At 39.3% G+C, this 17,319-nt stretch overlaps 1 protein-coding gene across 15 annotated transcripts in view; it reads right to left on the minus strand.

Annotated features, from left to right (window-relative positions):
* Positions 1-17,319, minus strand: part of TENM4 (teneurin transmembrane protein 4) — a 1,547,070-nt gene that overhangs the window by 397,607 nt on the left and 1,132,144 nt on the right. For all 15 annotated transcript variants that reach the window (XM_085592903.1, XM_085592878.1, XM_085592882.1 and 12 more), the window contains one exon: positions 6,805-6,900. The gene's annotated coding sequence lies outside the window, so the exon portion shown is untranslated. The remainder of the gene's footprint in view (positions 1-6,804; positions 6,901-17,319) is intronic.

Raw genomic sequence — 17,319 nt, forward strand, 5'->3', positions numbered from 1 at the left:
AAAATAAACAGAAACTAAAAAACACTGTCCTGATAAATGGCAGCTTGAAACTCAGTCCTCTGTCTCTCAGGGTCAAAGATGGTCTTCTTCAAAAGGAAGTGTGCAGAAGGGCTGAAATGTCCTTTCAAGTCCTTTCACCTCATCAGGTCCATCACCTGTGACTCCAGAGCACATGTTTTATGGACAGTAAGGATATTTTGCCAACATCTTTCAGGGCGTGGCTGAGTCTAACTGGGAACAGCCCTTGGAGCAAATTCTGCAGCTGAGCACTTCCCAGCAGAGCCACATCATTTATATGGGCCTAATATGGGTGAATTAAGATCCTGTAAATATAAACAGTGTTATTGGACATTCGCCTGTTGAGGAAGCTCCCTGAGGACCCTCTTCTGTGCTGCTCTTGATGGGACAGCCAGAAGAATTATTCCTTAAGGCCTGGTAATTACACATGAAAGTGCCAGTTCCCTGGTACAGACAGCAAAAAGTGAGGATTGCAGGGGAATTGTGTGTTTGCCTCAAACAGGACAGCAACTCTGCATGAAGCTGGCCAAGCTAACTTTTATTTTCTCAAAAGAACTGAATGCTCTGTAGGTCTGAGTGCATGCCCCTCCCCATAAGTACCTGCATTTAACAAAATCTTTTCTGAGCTGGCTTGTAATTCAGAGGTGCTGATATTGCTATTAAAACCCAGTGTAGTTATCTTTACCAACAATGTCATGTTAGGTTAATATACTGGCAATATACCAACAGTGTAAGAGTTACCTACACACATATTATTTATATATATTACCAATATTACGAGCACTACATGTGTTCAGGATGGTAGTTTCAGCTCAGTCAGACTAGTCCATTCCTGCTAGCAGGTTAAGTTTGATAAAATACTTATTTCTGTGCCTAGACCAGGTAAGAGCTGTGTCTGCTTGGTATCCAATACAAGAAAATAAACTATATAAAAATTAGCAATAGAGCAAAAAAAAGACTGCTCTACTTCTAAGGCACTAAACCTTACCAAATTGATGACTGTCCATTATTATCACTGGTAACACTATACTGGTGTTACAAAATGGAACTGGGGAAGAATCTCACCTGTGGAAGTATATTTTAAATTGTCTTCTGTATTTAAGCCTGTCTTTCAATTTAGGCCTTAATAGGACTCCTCACAGGAGCTAAACACATGCTGAACAGTTTTGCTACAACAGTACTCAAGGGTGCTTTCTTGTACCAGGTGAAGACAGATCCTGTAACTCACTTTCAATTATTTTTCCATACTTCTGTTGTTGCATGAGAAATGAATCCCCATACTTGCTTTATTGTTTGTTTTGCCTGACAACATGCAGGGGCTTCTTAACCCTGGTCAGAATGCACACATAATACAAATTTCGCCAGCAGCAGAGTAGAGAATAGTCAGACACAGTTGCAAAATTAGCATTAAAATGAGATGAAAAAGCTCTGCTTTTTCACACAGAAACATTTCATGCTCTCCTGCAAAATGGAAAGTATGTTTATGAGTCCCAAAGCAAATTTTACCCCCTCACTCCACTGCCACCTCACCCTGAAAGTCAATGTCTAATTAGAATCTGTAAATTAAAACAAGCCTAGATTGGTACAGATGGAACATTTGAAAGCTTTGCCATGAACAAAGTGAGTTTGCCTCAACTATAATGAGTGAGCAAAAGCATCTTCCAGTGCCTAAATGGGCTACAGGAGAGTTGGAGAGGGACTTTTGACAAGGGTGTGGAGGGACAGGACAAGGGGAAATTGTTCAGACTGATAGAGGGCAGAGTGAGATTAGGTATCAGGAAGAAATTCTTCACCATGAGAGTAGTGAGGCACTGGCAAAGGTTGTGCAGATGTCTCTCCTCCACCCCTGAATGTGTTCAAGACCAGGTTGGATGGGGCTTTGAGCCATTTGGTCTAGGGGAAAGTGTCCCAGCCCATGGCACAGGATTGGAACTAGACAGTCTTCATGGTCCCTTTTAGTCTTTGATTTTATGGTTTTATGAAAAGAAAACTGGAATGAAAATCCCTGGATGCGTAGTTGCCTTGAGTCCTCAATAAATTGGTTCTCTGTACCATGGCTGGGTGACAAACAAGGGCTTGTTCACAGTCCCCGGGGGTGGCACGTGGCACCACGGGCTGTGCTGCTCAATCAGGGGGTAAGGGGTGTGCAAAGCAAGGGGTGTCAAAGAGTTTTGGCCATGGCACAGGGGGGTTCTGAGCAGCTCTAGGACAATGCCACAGTGCTTATAGGAGCTACACATCTGCTGCAAGGGGAATATAAGCAGGCATGGAGAGGGAACTGAGGTTGCACAACTCCCACTGAGACATCTGTGCTGCTTGTAGTCACTGGCTGTGACAGCAGCACACACAAACCTCGTGCATGGCACTGTTAGATACATCTATAAAGTACATTACGAGATCATCCAGAGATACACAAAGAAGCCCTGAGTGAAACTCTGTAAAATCATAAAAGCAGATAAACTGTGCCAGAACATCAGGATGGCTCAGCCTGTTCATGGAGGTGGGGGGTATGGCTAAAAGCTGTTGCACTTGCGGGCTGGAGGTTAAGCCTATGTCATTATGCCCTCCACACAGCATGTGGTTTTCAGAAGGAAAATGCTATGATATTTTGGTGTATTTGTTAAACCTGCAAGGAGATGAGCTGTAAGTATCCCTATTTCTCTGAGAGACACTATATCTGCAGCTAAAGGAGGTTCCACTGCTATGAAGTTACCTCTTTTTCCAAACAGTATAATGATGGGATTTTTGTTATTTCTTTGCTGTTGTGTATCAGTTCTTTGGAGGGTGTGAGATCACATCTCCTGCATTCATAACAGGAGGAAAAAAAACTGGGCTGAAAATAGATTTCTGCAGCAAAGCAAAAGAAAAGCAAAATCTGATGTGTACAAGAAATGCATCTGCAATTCACTTGCAAATCTAAACAGGGGGAAAACAACTGACAGACAATGTACAAACAGTTCTTGTAATAAACATTTGAGTTCATACTGGTTTCTAGAGCCAATCCCCACCTGCTGCATACTCTACAGCCAAATTGTGAATTACAGCCTTCCTGTTGTTTTACAGTTCCTCCTCTGCTAAATAATGGGAGGAGAAAGGATTATGGTAACTGATGCATTTGACAGCAAAAATAAATAAGCAAATGAATATATAACTAACTAAATAAATTATTAATCTTGTAGTCTCTGAGACAAGGCTCTTCTATCATACGTCTGATATCTTGAGCCAAACTTCAAGAGTTATTCAAGAAAAATTATGATCTGGTATCTCAGAGAATAAGACATAAGTATCAATGCTTCATTAACACTGCATGGCATTGATTTGAATAAATAGAAACTTTTAGAAGGATGTTTCTCTATATTGTGGATAGAAACAAGATGCCTTGTGGGAAGAATGAGAAGCTCCCTAGGATTATATAACTTCTCTATGGTTATAGCACCTGGAGGCTTTGAGTGTATCATGAGCCCAATGTGTTAGATGCTATATAAATATACAGTTGCCAAAGATGCTTATCTTGGATTTATAGTGTAAACAAGAAAGTATGCCACGCAGTTCTGGTGACAGGTTGATCAAGGCTAAGAAGACAGGGGATCTAAGGAAATTTGAAAACACATACACATTGTTTAGCAGTTTCTAATTTGTTGGAACAAGGGGATTTTTACAAAACTTATTCCCAAAACTTTCTCAATATAAAGTGCTTGCAAAAGTCCCCAAAGACATAAGAGTTGCCTTATGGTGTTTAATAGGAAAATAGAAAGGAAAAGCATACACAGGTTGCAGCAGAACAGCACGACAGCCAACAACAACAGTGTTTTCAAGCTGGGTACCAAATGCCAACTACCTAATGCCATCTTTCCTCACCTGAGTTAAAGCAGTTTGATCAGCAGTGAGCCACAGTTTCTACTGAGAGCTGCAAGAGGGCAGCAGCTCCAAAAATCATCCTGTTTCCAGATCAGTGTTGGTGGCTCCTGAGAAACACTCTATGGACCCTGAGGCATGTTGTTATATTTAATGAGACAGTAAAATAACAGATCCTATTATTATTATTTGTACTGTTCATATTCATCTTGTGTGTGCATTGAAGAGGGACACAAGGTGTTTATAAGGCTGGAGATCTTCTCCTGTGGAGACAAGCTAATGGTGTTGGGGTTGTTCTGCCTGGACAAGAGAAGGCTACAGGGGAAATCTTAAAGCCCCTTCCAGAACCTAACGGGAGCTACAAGAGAGCTGAAAGAGGGACTTTTGACAATGGCATGGAGGGAAAGGACAAGAGGGAATGGCTTCAGACTGGCAGAGGTCAGGTTTAAATTGGGTATTAGGAAAAAATTATTTCTTGTGAGAGTGGTGGTGCACAGACACAAGTCGCCCAGAGAAGCTGTGACACCTCCATCACTGGAAGCATTCAGGGCCAGGTTGGATGGAGCTTTGAGCAACCTGGTCTAGTGAAAAGTGTCCTTGCCCATGGAAGGGGGATTGGAATGAGATGATCTTTGAGGTCCTTTCCAAATGCAAACATTCCATAATTCCAAGACTTCACAGATAGTATTGGACCAGCTAGTATGGCATACCTGGGAAGCAGCTCTGATCAGACCCCTTGACGGGAAATTTGCCTCATAGCTGGCATGACTGACTGCACTACTCAGCTGGACATAACTGGGGAAGAATTCTGTGATTCCACGGGAAATAACTGATTTGGATGCTATTATTGCCTCTTTGACCTTATGTCACTACTCAGATCTCCTGGAAGCAAAAAAGTTATCAAATGCATCATGGTTGTGAAAAACTCCATTTTGCAATGAGTAGCATTTTGTAATGAAAAAGTCTTCAGATTGCATTGACAAGTAAGAATTCACCTTCAGTAAAAAGCTATTCAGACATGTCCTCTGAAATTCTTGTCTCTTAATAGAGAACTTGTCATGTGCAGCAACTCCCAGCAATTTGAGAAGTTTTACTTTAGAGATTTCCTCTTCTTTTCCTTACTCCACTCAGTTTTCTGTCACCTCATTATAATGTTATCACTTACAATGAAACCTTGACTTTGAAAATACTTTTTCTCTTTTTCTCTTTCTTTTTCTTTGTTTTTTATGCCTAATCATTATCTTGCAGTGAGATCTTTCTCAGGCATTAACTTTTTGAACTCTTGCTACAGACACAACATTTCAGCTCACACCAGCCCTAACACTTCCCTGCCCATGGCAGGGGGGGATTGGAATTAAATTATATTTATGGTCTCTTCCAACCCAAACCTTCCTATGATTATAGGAAAAAAAGCAATTTAATTCCTTATAGGAGTACATAGTTTCTCCCTAAGGAGTAAAGAACAAAGTCCAGGACATGATTTGCAGGCAAAATTTTCATGCTTTTTGAACTGCCTCTTCTTTCTTATGCCAGTATCTGTGTAGTGCTGGTGATTAAAGCACTGGTGTTCACTAATCACTTTCATTCTGTCTTGCAAGTACACATAATTCTGCATCAATTTCATTTAAATATCACTTTATATTCATGACTTTGACTTCTAGAACTCCTCCTACTGTACTTGTAGTTTTAATATTAACAGACCTTTCTTTCTCTCCATTCATCACTCATGTCAAGACTTCCCAGGCTGAAGTGAACATTTGCTGGTTCTTTATGTGGCAGGAGCCACAGGTGCCACAGCCTTTCAGCTCTAGATGAAAAGTTCTTAAAGATCATCCCTCAGCAACATTCTCTAAGAAAGTGTGTTTTGATTTGAAAGGCAACTAGACAATCTCCAGTGGTCCCTGCCAACCTCAAATATTCCACAATTCTTTGATTCATGCTTCTGCTTCTCTGCCATTTCCTTGTAATGTTCTGTCTACTGAATAGTCCCAGCTTTGCTTGAGATGTCCCAGCAAAGATCTCCAAGCAACCTTCCCTCTTGATCACTGTGGACAGTGCCACCATCCTGTCACACGCCTGTAACCTTGATATCATCTTCAACTCCTGTCCACTCCAGAGGCCACTTCCCAGTTACATTGATGCTACACAACATTCCAAGTATCTTCTGTATATCATACTTCAGATAATGCCTTTCCTTGCTGTCTACCCACCTAGGTAAATCTCTTATCTCTGACCTTATCTTTGAACATGTCAATTACTGCAGAATTCCTTTCTGTCACTTACATCACAGATGCAAATTTGTCCTGATGATATTCCCTGGATACAAAGGCCATTTTTCCAGATATAGCACTGATTTCCCTTCCCCATTTCTATCAAAACTAGGCTGTCTGCATCCAATAAACCCATGCAGTCATTTTCCATAGTCTATGCACTAGATTTTCAAATGAGTGTTTTGTATTTTCTTTCATGCTGCTTTCCATAAACACATATAAAATTACCTTGCTAGTGCCTTTCTTTCTCTGTAGCAAAATCTAAAATTCCCTGTAAAGGACTAGGTTGCAGGTGTGCTATTAGCATTGCCTGTCATACTGACCAGCACTTTCTTATTGTGTCCATGGGTCTCCTCTGTCTGTCACTATCCACAGCTTCTTGATTTCTACTAAGAGGTAAGTAATTTCATGCAGAGAATGCCTATGTTTCTAGAGTGCCTGGCACAACATAAATGAATCCATGAATGAGACTGTGATGCAAATTATCTTTGTCAGCTAATAAAAATAGACACGGGTCAATAATAGACACATTGTAGAGAAATTAGTGAAATTCCTCATTACTCCAGTTAGAGAAATCTCAAGAAACATTACAACAATCATAATTTTATTTTAAACAACAAAACATGATTAAAACATCCCAGGTACTGGAATTAGTACTCACTTTTGGTAGCTGCCTTCTTAAAAATATCTAGGAACAATCCATCAAATGCTTTCTGTTGGATACTGTTTTAACCTAGACGTGTCATTCTCAGTCTACCTGAAAAATACATAGACATAGAAAAAAATCAGTGTTTTGTTCAGGGATTTTTAACTCATTTGCTATAGAAAAATTAATTAAAAACAACTGCTTACTGTTATACAGGGTATCTAAAACAGTCATCTATACATATGTGGATCCTGCTGTAATATCTGATCAGCACTAATAGGGTATGCTTAGTCATCTCATAAAAAGAAATGCATTTGTTAAATACAAACTAAGTTTTCTGTACAGCACTCAGAATTAAATGCCTGTCCTTGACCAACTGTGCAAACATCCATCCATTTGCCAAAAGTGTAATTCATCAATTCCTTTACTGGAGGTTCAAGGGTTTCCAGCTAACACAGCAGTTGTTCCTTTCCTCTTCTGTGTTTTCACAGGCTTCAGAAGGTAAAAATTATTTTATTTTAAATTTATATGGTTATCCCAAAGATCTCCTTTCTTAAACCTTCTTTCTTTGTTAGAGAGAAATGGCTGAGATCTTCCAGAGATGCCTGTTGCTGTTTCCACTCATATCAGTAAATTATATCCTGCCTGAGATGTGTGTGGCATCGAAGAGTCCAAATTCAATGATGTATGTGTCACAAACTTACCACACTACAAGTAGGAGGTTCAAAGAAAGTGTATAGCAGCAGTGGGGCTCCTCTTTTGCCTCATTAGCTAGTTAGTCTCAAGTCCCTTTTCTTAGCTCTTTTGCTTGTCTCAGGGAACCTAATGTCCCATATAGACTGGGAATATGGAGAACACAGCAAGAGTGTGTGTGTAGTTTCACTGAAAGCCACATTTGCCATACCCATCAGCTCTCTCAGGCTACACACTTTGTTAGATACTCATCTATTTTACATTCACTCTGGTGCACAAGGTCTTGCAGAATTGGAAAAAACAATAAAATTAGAAGGCTGAGTGTTATGGCAGCATACTGTTAGAGAAGTGAAATTCCATGGCTTTCCTTGGCAACTTCTTTCTGTATATATGGTCCAAAACTGCACTGACCTTTGAATCTTGCCAGTTGCAAATTAATTTTCAATCCAAGCTGTCTACTGAAAAGGTGCAAAGGTCACCTTTAAATAGCTGCTCTGCTACATTGCCCTTTACTCCATGATCCACATCCTGTGTCTTCTTCCCATTAATTCTGCTTCTTCAAGAACGCTCCTTGGTGCTGATTGTATCTTCGTACAGATTATTTCTCCTCCACATGCATTTTTCAAAGCTGCATCTCATTTTGTCATTTCCTGCCTAAGGTTTCTAGTCTCTCTATTTTTGCTGATTTATGCAGTGCCTCCCAATTTGGATCATTTGTGATTTTAATTAACATGTACTCTTTTCCTGTCTTCTGGCTAATGAATGAAGATATTTAAAGAAAACTGGACTCAGGACTGTTCCCTGATGTTCCCCCACTAGAAAACTCATGTGATTCAACACATTTTCATTTATTATCTCACTTCACTAATGGCCCTGTGGATGGTTTTTAATCAACATCACAGAGTACTTATTTAAGCCTATCTGAAATAATTCTGTGAGTATCCTCTCTTGCTGATGCTCACTTCAAATAGAAGAAAACAAAAGCAGAAGAGGCCATCACTCACCAGAATGCTTTTCTGCAAGACCTGGAAATGAGGAGGTAGTGAGAATAAATTGTTCACTTTCCTCTCTCAGGACTCTGGTAGACTTAGGATCCCCTGTCACCATAATACCTATACTCCTCCCAATTTTCAATATAAGTATTTTAAAACTGTTTGTCAAGGCAGGGAAGTGTTATTATTCCCACTTTGGAGAATAAGCTCCAGCACAGAAAATTTAAGGAAGTGGTCTGCTCTGCTCTGTTAGCAGTCATGGTCAGAAACTGAGGGCTTAAGGTTGCTCTTGCATTTACACCTGTCTTTGAAAGTTACTGTGACATGCCGACCTGTATATCTCTGGGATGACCCATCAAATACACCATCAAAGTGATTTCATCCCTTAAACAAAAAAACCCAACCAACCAACCAGACAAACCCAATCAACCAAAAAAACCCCAAACCCTAAATGACAGTGTATCTGTATTTATATCATGATCTGAATGCCATTTTGAAAGAACCAGCCCAAATAATCTAAAGTGATTTAGAAAAGCTGAGACTTAGGTATTCAGAACACATAACTGCATAATCCAGACCGTAGGATACAGAATAAGTCTTATAGCAGTATTTGTTGGATCTGGTCCTTAAAGGTATTTGGGCATCTCCTTCTTACTCAGCTGAGTTTTGAGATATTTCTGAAGTCCAGGACTAAAGTGTTTTCCTTAATGTTATACAGGATGTTTATACTGGATTTGAATCCAGATTCACAAAGTCTAAAATGTGGTCCCCACCTAAGAACTTCTTTCCTATCAAGAATATAATTATGTCATGTGATGGACAATGCAGCTCCAGTCATGACTCTATGTTCACCAAAAAGTAGGGTCCCACTGACTACATGCACAGCATCCTGCACCTCCTGATAAACAGGAGCTACATTCCTTTTGGATGAAAATTTAAAAATACCTTTCTGCTACAGCAAAAAGGCATGTATAGCATGAATTTATTTATGTAGGTAATTTGTTTTCTGAAATATTAATTGATGTTTCTGAATCAGCTCTGAATTATTATCAAAAACTTTATGTGGTTTTTAATAAAAGCCAGGAGGACTTTTTTCAAATATTGCTATTATCCCCTCTTCCCACCCACCCTCTTTATAAATCAAAACCTGTGGGGGAAAAACAAACAAACAAAACCCTTCCACCCCCATGGAAAAAAAAAAAAAAAGAAAAAAGGAAAGGAAGAAAAAGAATGAAAAAGGAAAAAGGGACAGGGACCAAATATTTCCAGAAGCATCAGCAATCATAAAGAAACCAATCACAAGCTAAGAAATTATCTAAGGGAGCACAGAAGGAGGTAACAATATGAAGAAGATAATTTAGGAAATATTTGCAGGAGCAAAATTTATAAATACTCATTATATCTTTTAAATACGTGTCCAAATTAATATGTTTTCTTCTTTCTTCCTTTCCCATTAATATATTTAGTACAAGAAGATATATAGGATGAAATATTGTCACCAATATTCTCTTCATATTAGGAAATAATTACACAGTTTTTTCACTCCAAACTTTTAAACATGGCCCAGTTGGAAATGAATTGCCTTTGACTTGCTAAAAATAAACATGAGAAACTTAGATTAAGTCCATCACCAGTGCAATTTATACTATACCCCACTTCTGTAAGGTGTAATTAACAGTGCATTGCTATAATTTATTATTGCTTTAAAAAGCCTGAAAATCAGATCCTTACAGCAAAATGGGAAAATGGGAAGCTATATGCCAGGTGTATTATTCTGGCTTATATTAATTCAGTTATTTTACCTTCGGTGCACATCCATCTATCCATACAATGTGAATGCTCCATTGAGAATGATGCTGGGTACTGAACCTTTTGCTCAATATGAAATACGAACTCTGAAGCATAGCTCCAATAATACTTCCATTTGCATTATTATGATTAACATTCCTCTGAATAGGAAGCATCCAGTAATATTAATTGCAGAAATAGTGAGATTCCAATTGTCATAAATCACTGTGCAGTGTAAAGCAAGCTCTCAGAAAACAGCACAGAAAAGTTTTCTTGTGTTTTTTTTTTTTTTTTTTTTTTTTCTGAGTTCACTTCAGCCTCATTTTAACCAGGCTTTTTCATTTGTGTCCATTGACAAGACAGTAGTTATGCTTTTCTCTTGATTAACACATTCTTTTCAGTAAGGTCCCAAACAGCTTTCACATGAAAGGTTGAATCCAACAGAGCATGTTTTTTCTCATTACTTAGCATTCACCCACAGGTAATTAATCACACAGATACTCCCTGTCTCACAGGAAGGAGATTGGCCTCAAAGCCAATGTTCTTGGGATGATCAGAAGTTTTCTCCACAACAGTTGAAATGAATGCCTTTTCAAAGATGGTGATTGCTGAATTAATTTAGTAAGTGAAAATATGGGAGGGGAAAAGATACACAGTTTCTCTATTAAAGCGCAAGGAGATATTTTGCCTTATTTGAAACAATATCATCACTAAATCTATATGATTGTATTGAAATTAAATTTATATATTTTTTATATTTGTATCGAGTCAACATTTCCCCTTCACTGCCATTTCTTTATTCCACAATTAGCAAAACTGTCAATATGGATTGATTCATCAGACCAAGCAAGCCTGACATTTGGTGCATTAGCTTTCATTTGTAACAGGCCTACAATGCAATGATTTATTTTGATGTATTACATTTTACCCTAAAGACCATCCAAAAATAAAAAGGCTTTCATTAGAAATGTTGTGAAAACAAGGCATCTTCATCAGGGACCACACACAAGGAATGAAAAATTTCTTGCCACCTGTGCTCTTTAATCCAGACTTTTGATGGTTGGATTGCTTTGGAGTTTGCTTGCTTGGGGATTTTTCAGACATGCTATTTCCAAATATATCATATATTCAAAAAGGAACTGAAGGGTCTAAGAAGTGTTCAGAGCTGGAAAGAGCAGAGATTTTCCTAGTTAGTGTCCTGCTTTGACTAACTCACAGTAGGTAAGGTGCCCCTCAATTACTGTGGTATCAACTGAGTTCCTAATGACAGTGTCCACCTTGCAAGAAAACGCCTTTCCTGAGATAATTAGTGCCAACCTCAAAGACACGAGAAATGGTCATAGATGGCCTGGCTTCTTAACTGCCAGCAGGAGGGTGAGGAAAGGTCATGGACACATCCTCACCAAGGACATTCATACTAACTGGCTTTTCTGGCCAAGAATACTTTAGTCTTTGCTCCTGATTGGAGGACCCACAAAGCAGTTATACATTTTCAGGTAGGAAACATGCTCCAACTGCAAATAATTCTTTTAGCAGATATTTACCATTAAGAGCAAGTTTAAATCTCACTGGAGACAGCAGACTTTAACATGTGCTTGAAGTCAAGTGTTCCCTGAGAGGGTTGTGGCTGAATGGGGACAGTCTAATGAGCTGGAGACACTTAGGACCAGGAGTAAATGCATATATGCCTGTATATACTGGTTTCTGCTGCTTCTAGTTGTGTCTGTGCTGCACATTTCCCTCCAGCTTCTTTTCCATTATTATCCTGTGCTGTAAGAGATGACGCTGACACGGCGACTAAGCAGAGCGAGGCAGGAAGTGAAGGCAGCACACACAGAAATGAGCTGAAAATCATCCTCCCAAATGAAGCCTTGCTCACAGGACAACATCTCATTATTTTGTTCCCCCATAGAGAACAGAAAGGCACGGTTGATGTGCTTGGAGATCATAGGCATGTTCCAAAAGGCAGCAAATGAAAGCAGAAAGAGTCTATTTGGGTTATGCAGAGCCAAAGGATGCCTTTCTGTAAGATGGCATTTTGCTTTGACTGAAGCCCAACCAACACCATAACCTTTTCACTCTCTACAACTCCCTGTAAGGAGGTTTTAGCAAGGTGTGGATTGGTCTCTTCTCCCAGATAACAAGCAACAGGACAAGAGGAAATTGTGCCAAATTGTGCCAGGGAAGGTTTAGACTGAATATCAGGTAAAATCCCTTCACTGAAAGAGTTGTCAGGCACTAGAACAAGCTGCCCAGGGAAGTGATTAATTTTGAACTTCATCAGCCAGAATGGCACCCAGTATAGTGAGTGTTTTTCACATCCCAATCTGTTCCAGTAATGTTGTAAGGGCCATTTCACTGTATTTTGTCTCTTATATTTTCTTTGCTTGGTTGGCTTTATTATGGTTTTGGGGTTTTTTTTTTTATTTTTTTTTTTTTATTTTTTTTTTCCTTTAAGAAGGGTGAAGCTGTTTTTTAAGTGGTTTACAGAACAGGTTAAAAAAAGGGTGCACAGTGGAGGCTTCTCAGAAATAAGATAATTTTATTGGTGTCTAGTAATTTCAATTGAAAAAATGGATTTCTAGGAAATTATAGCAATAGCACAAGTAAAAGATATAGAATGCATCCAAAAAGAATTACATTTTAGTGTTCATCAATAAATTGTAGTGCTGTGCTCTTTGTGTACCAAGATCTTCTTTCTCACTTGTTGCAAGATCACCAGATATGCTTTGTGTGAAAGATTAGCTTTCATGTTCTAGTTTTAACTCTGCCATACCTAAGTCCCATTTGCTTGCATACGCTTTGGTCATCAGAGATGTATCCAGCTAACCTCAGGCATCTGCATAATAGAAGTTAAAGAGCTATCAGCCTAGACTAAGTTACATCTAGTTTTAGTTGAATGAGTTACCAGTCAGTGAGTCTCACCCCAAGGCATTTTCTCAGTGCAAATAAATAACCGCTCCAACAGTCATTAATTTTAATGCTGCACTGACAAAGGCATTTCAGTAATAACACTGTTCAAAATATTGCAATAGACCACAATAACAAATTTGGTAAATTATTTTAACAAGCCAGGAGAACTAAGGACAAAATATCCTCTTCTGGCCAACTGGAGCAAAGAAACAGGGCATTTTCATCAGCCTGCAAAGTTGCAGTCTTGATTGAGCTGCTTCAGTTGTACAAGTTTTACACATTGAACTTAGGTTTCTGGTGGACAAAGAAATTGTATCAAAAGGCAACAAATTCTCTCTCACAGAAAAATCTGTCCTCTACTTGCAGACTTTAAAATTAACACATCATGCTATGAGGCACTGGAACAGGCTGTCCAGAGAAGTTGTGGATTCCTCCTCCTTGGGAGTGTTCCAAGCCAAATTGGATGGGGCTCTGAGCAACCTGGTCTAGGGGAGGGTGTCCCTGCCATGGCAAGGAGGTTGGAACTAGACAATCTTTATGGTTCCTTCCAACCCAAAGCATTATAGGATTCAATATCCATCTGATCAAGGCTTTCAAATATTTCAGAAAGCCATCATTCTTGCACACGTGAAACTTATTTTTGGATCTTACTTCAAAATTTGCTTTAACATGCTCATAATCCATATAGCAAAATTCAAAGCATTAAAATATGTCTTTTGTGCAATAGCATCGCCAAAATAAATATTTTCCTGGTCTACTGTGGGAAAAAAAAAAGTCTTCCTTGGCTTCTGGATCATTTTTTCAGCTATTCTTTTATCTGTGGGAAAAAATATTTTTTTCTGTTGAGTTCATTTAATAAGTAAAAACATTTCTTCTGGCTTATTTGAAATGCGTATTTAAAATGTCATTGTAAAAGAAAGAAGTTTTTGTACTGCCTAGAAAAGTATCACAGTACGTTGCCCAGTTCACAACAGATGTTTCTGTAATTGTTCCTTGATTCTGTAGCACCTTCAGGTCTTTCAGCAGAGCCTTGACCAGAAATAAAATGTAATTTGACCATCAATACACTTTTCGTTAAAGCTGTTAAATGGAAGTATTGAATAGTCTTCCCCTTTATCTGTTGCTGATCTAATCCAAAACCCTTCTAAAGCTTCCAAAGAACGGGTAATTGCTGCCCCTATTTTTTTTGCCAGAGGGTAGGTAAACTGACATTGAGAAGTTTAGAGGAGCACAGCTATTGAGCTAAAGGATGGAAAACTTGACCCTAATAAAGGCTGGAAAATGTGGACTAAGCTATATGGACTCCACGTTTCTTATAAACTATGGATACTGCTGCATCTCACCTTACAAATCAAATCTGGTAATTTTGTAAGTAATTGTACATCTGATCTTTGACATGCTCTGGCCTGGAAATACTGAGGAAAAGTGAGAATCCCTTGCAAAGTTTTTATGCCACATGCCACTGATGGTACTTTTGCCTTAAAAAATCCACTGGAAAACCTCAATTTCTTAAGGGTGGAATACAGAATGCCCAACACCAGTGATTAACAAGATGTATCAGGTGAAAGCTCTCAGTATAACCATTGCATCAAATTAATGGTACCTGAAACGGATGATAAATAATATTTGAACATATTTTTAAAAGCTGTTTTCTCAGAAATTAAGAAATTATATAGCTGCTAGAGTGGTAGTGGGTTAAATAGTTGCATTAATAAGAACAGTACAATGTGAACAGAGGGCAAAGACACTGCTCCTGAATTTGAGCGCTTCTGTGTTGGGAGGATGTGCTCCTCGCCCTTGACTCCTCCCTTCCTGGAGCTGTAACACTGATGGGGAGGGTGTTGAGAAATGGAAACACTCCCAGTGGATCATGTAGGGACTTCTGGTTCCTTCTGCAGCTTCCTCCAGCTCAATGTGATCATGCCCCAAGACTCAACAGGCCCCAAGGGGTAGGGGTAGTTGTTTGGGTCTGACCAAGCGTGCTTCTGACCCTGAGAGATGTCACCACCTTTGTCAGGCATCATCTGGGCTGGCAGGTTGAACATATCACTTAAGAAAGACCTGCACCTTTCCAAATCAGTAAAGAAAGGCCAGGTTGGATGTCCTGGGACATTCCAAATGAATAAAACTTTTAATTCATCAGAGAATACATTTGTAGCTGTATCCTACCTCTGCCCACAACATGTTAATGTGTACTCCCTTGCTGCACGCTTGGTAGGCTGCCCTGCTGGCCCTCATGCTGAGGCAAATGTAGGCATGCTGTGATGCCCTCTCTGGAAACCATGGAAGAATTTATCTCCTGTATTTAGGCAGTGTATTGACATTTGAATGATTTTAACAGGAGTCCCTACTGCAAGGGAGCAACCAAGGTTAGAGCTATGGAAAGGTTTTCATTTGTGATGACAGGAGAAGTCTGTGGCCTCTGAATGCCCTTTGCTCCCTACTTTGCCTATTCTGAAAACCCAGGGTGAATAATTTAGATACTTCTGGGAAATCCCAAGAATAAGGCGGTATTTTAAAAAGTCAAAGTATACACTTTTATTTATGTGGTTGGACATAACACACATACACACACACACAAATGCATCCAAATACATATACATTTTCTGTTATCCAAAGAACTATAAATAGCACATGAGGCCTGAACAGCTGGAGCTAGATTGGTATATTGTACTGTACTGTAGTGACTCAGCACAGGAGCATTTAATTTCCTGCCAGAGCCAAGATGTGTCTCCTTCTCAACTGGAAAGACTGGGTGGCTAAGCTGCCTTTGTTTCTTACTGAGTACCGACGATGATACCTTGTGTAAGAAAGATGCTGTAGATAAGAATTGCAGCATTTTTCTTAATTTCCCTTAAAATAAATTTAAAAAATGGGCATTCAGAAGAACTCAAACCTCACAATACCACTCAGTTTCTAACTCTGCCAGAAACGACTTCTGTGCCATGAGAAAAGTGCCATCACTAACCCGCAGTCTGGATCTTCTTTCTATTTAGCCCCTTAATTAGACAGGAGCACACATTCTGTCATGTGTTGGGACAGCAAGAAGGAACCTGTTTAACGAGTTGCCATAACAGCCCCTCCACCTGACTTGTCACAAGTATCTTTACAGCTGTGTTTCTAGCAGGAAAAATTCACTGAATTCAGGAATAGTCCTCTGAATTATTTTTTATAATCATCCTTACTACCATCCCATCCCTGCTCAGTTAATAATCTGTATTAAAATAATATTTCTGCTTCTATAGAAAATTTTAAATTCTCTAATGGCAAAAGCCCCCCTATCCAGGCTATCTCTCAGGACAATATGTTGTACAAATGACATTAAGTTTTGACTTGAGCTACTCTTCCTCATTTAATTAGCATGGAGAGTGTCAAGCTAATGTTATCATCTCGAGTAAATTGATGGGATCTTTTCCTGCACAATAGAAGTTGAATAAAAGCAGACGATGCTCACCGCATCCTTCTTGCTCAGCTCCCAGGACTATATCTCTCCTGCTGCTGTGTAGTGTAGATTGGCATTTTACCTCTTATCAATAGATTTCCATCATTCTGAATGAGAATGATGATCCTTCAGACCTGGTTTTGTAAAGCAAACCTATATCCATAGGAGCAATTAGTCCCCCGCTGTGAGTTTAGACACGCCAGCTACACTGCAGCTGCTGTCTGTTGCCAGCACTAAATTTTCCTCAGTAGTGGATCAACGTGTTTAAACACTTTGATCTTCTTTATCTCAGCCAGGAGATTTGAAAGCCTCCTGGTTAAACAAGTTTGCTTTCGGGTGAAACTCCATCTCGTCCACCATTTCAGTGCTGACCCGAAACATTTGTGCTTTATTTACTGGAGAGGCATCATCTTTTGAAATGGCTTCTCACATCCTCTCAGGAAGACTTTTTTTTTCATTCCCCCCTAACACTGAGCTTAAGTAACGGCACTTCAAACAGCAAATAAGAGGCACAAAGGGGACTCAGTCTTCTATGCAGCAATTCAAAACCATCTTAATCTCCATCACGCACTTTCTGATTTTCTTTTTAATCTCCCACAGCACAGTGTGCACCAAACACAGCTGAGAACTTGCTATTTAAGCTACCTTATTACTGTTACACTACGAAAGCTTAACTCCTGTTTGGAATAGAGCACAAATGAA

Source organism: Lonchura striata, chromosome 1 (assembly GCF_050655825.1).
Source record: "Lonchura striata isolate lonStrDom1 chromosome 1, ASM5065582v1, whole genome shotgun sequence".
NCBI classification, from domain to species: Eukaryota; Metazoa; Chordata; class Aves; order Passeriformes; family Estrildidae; genus Lonchura; species Lonchura striata.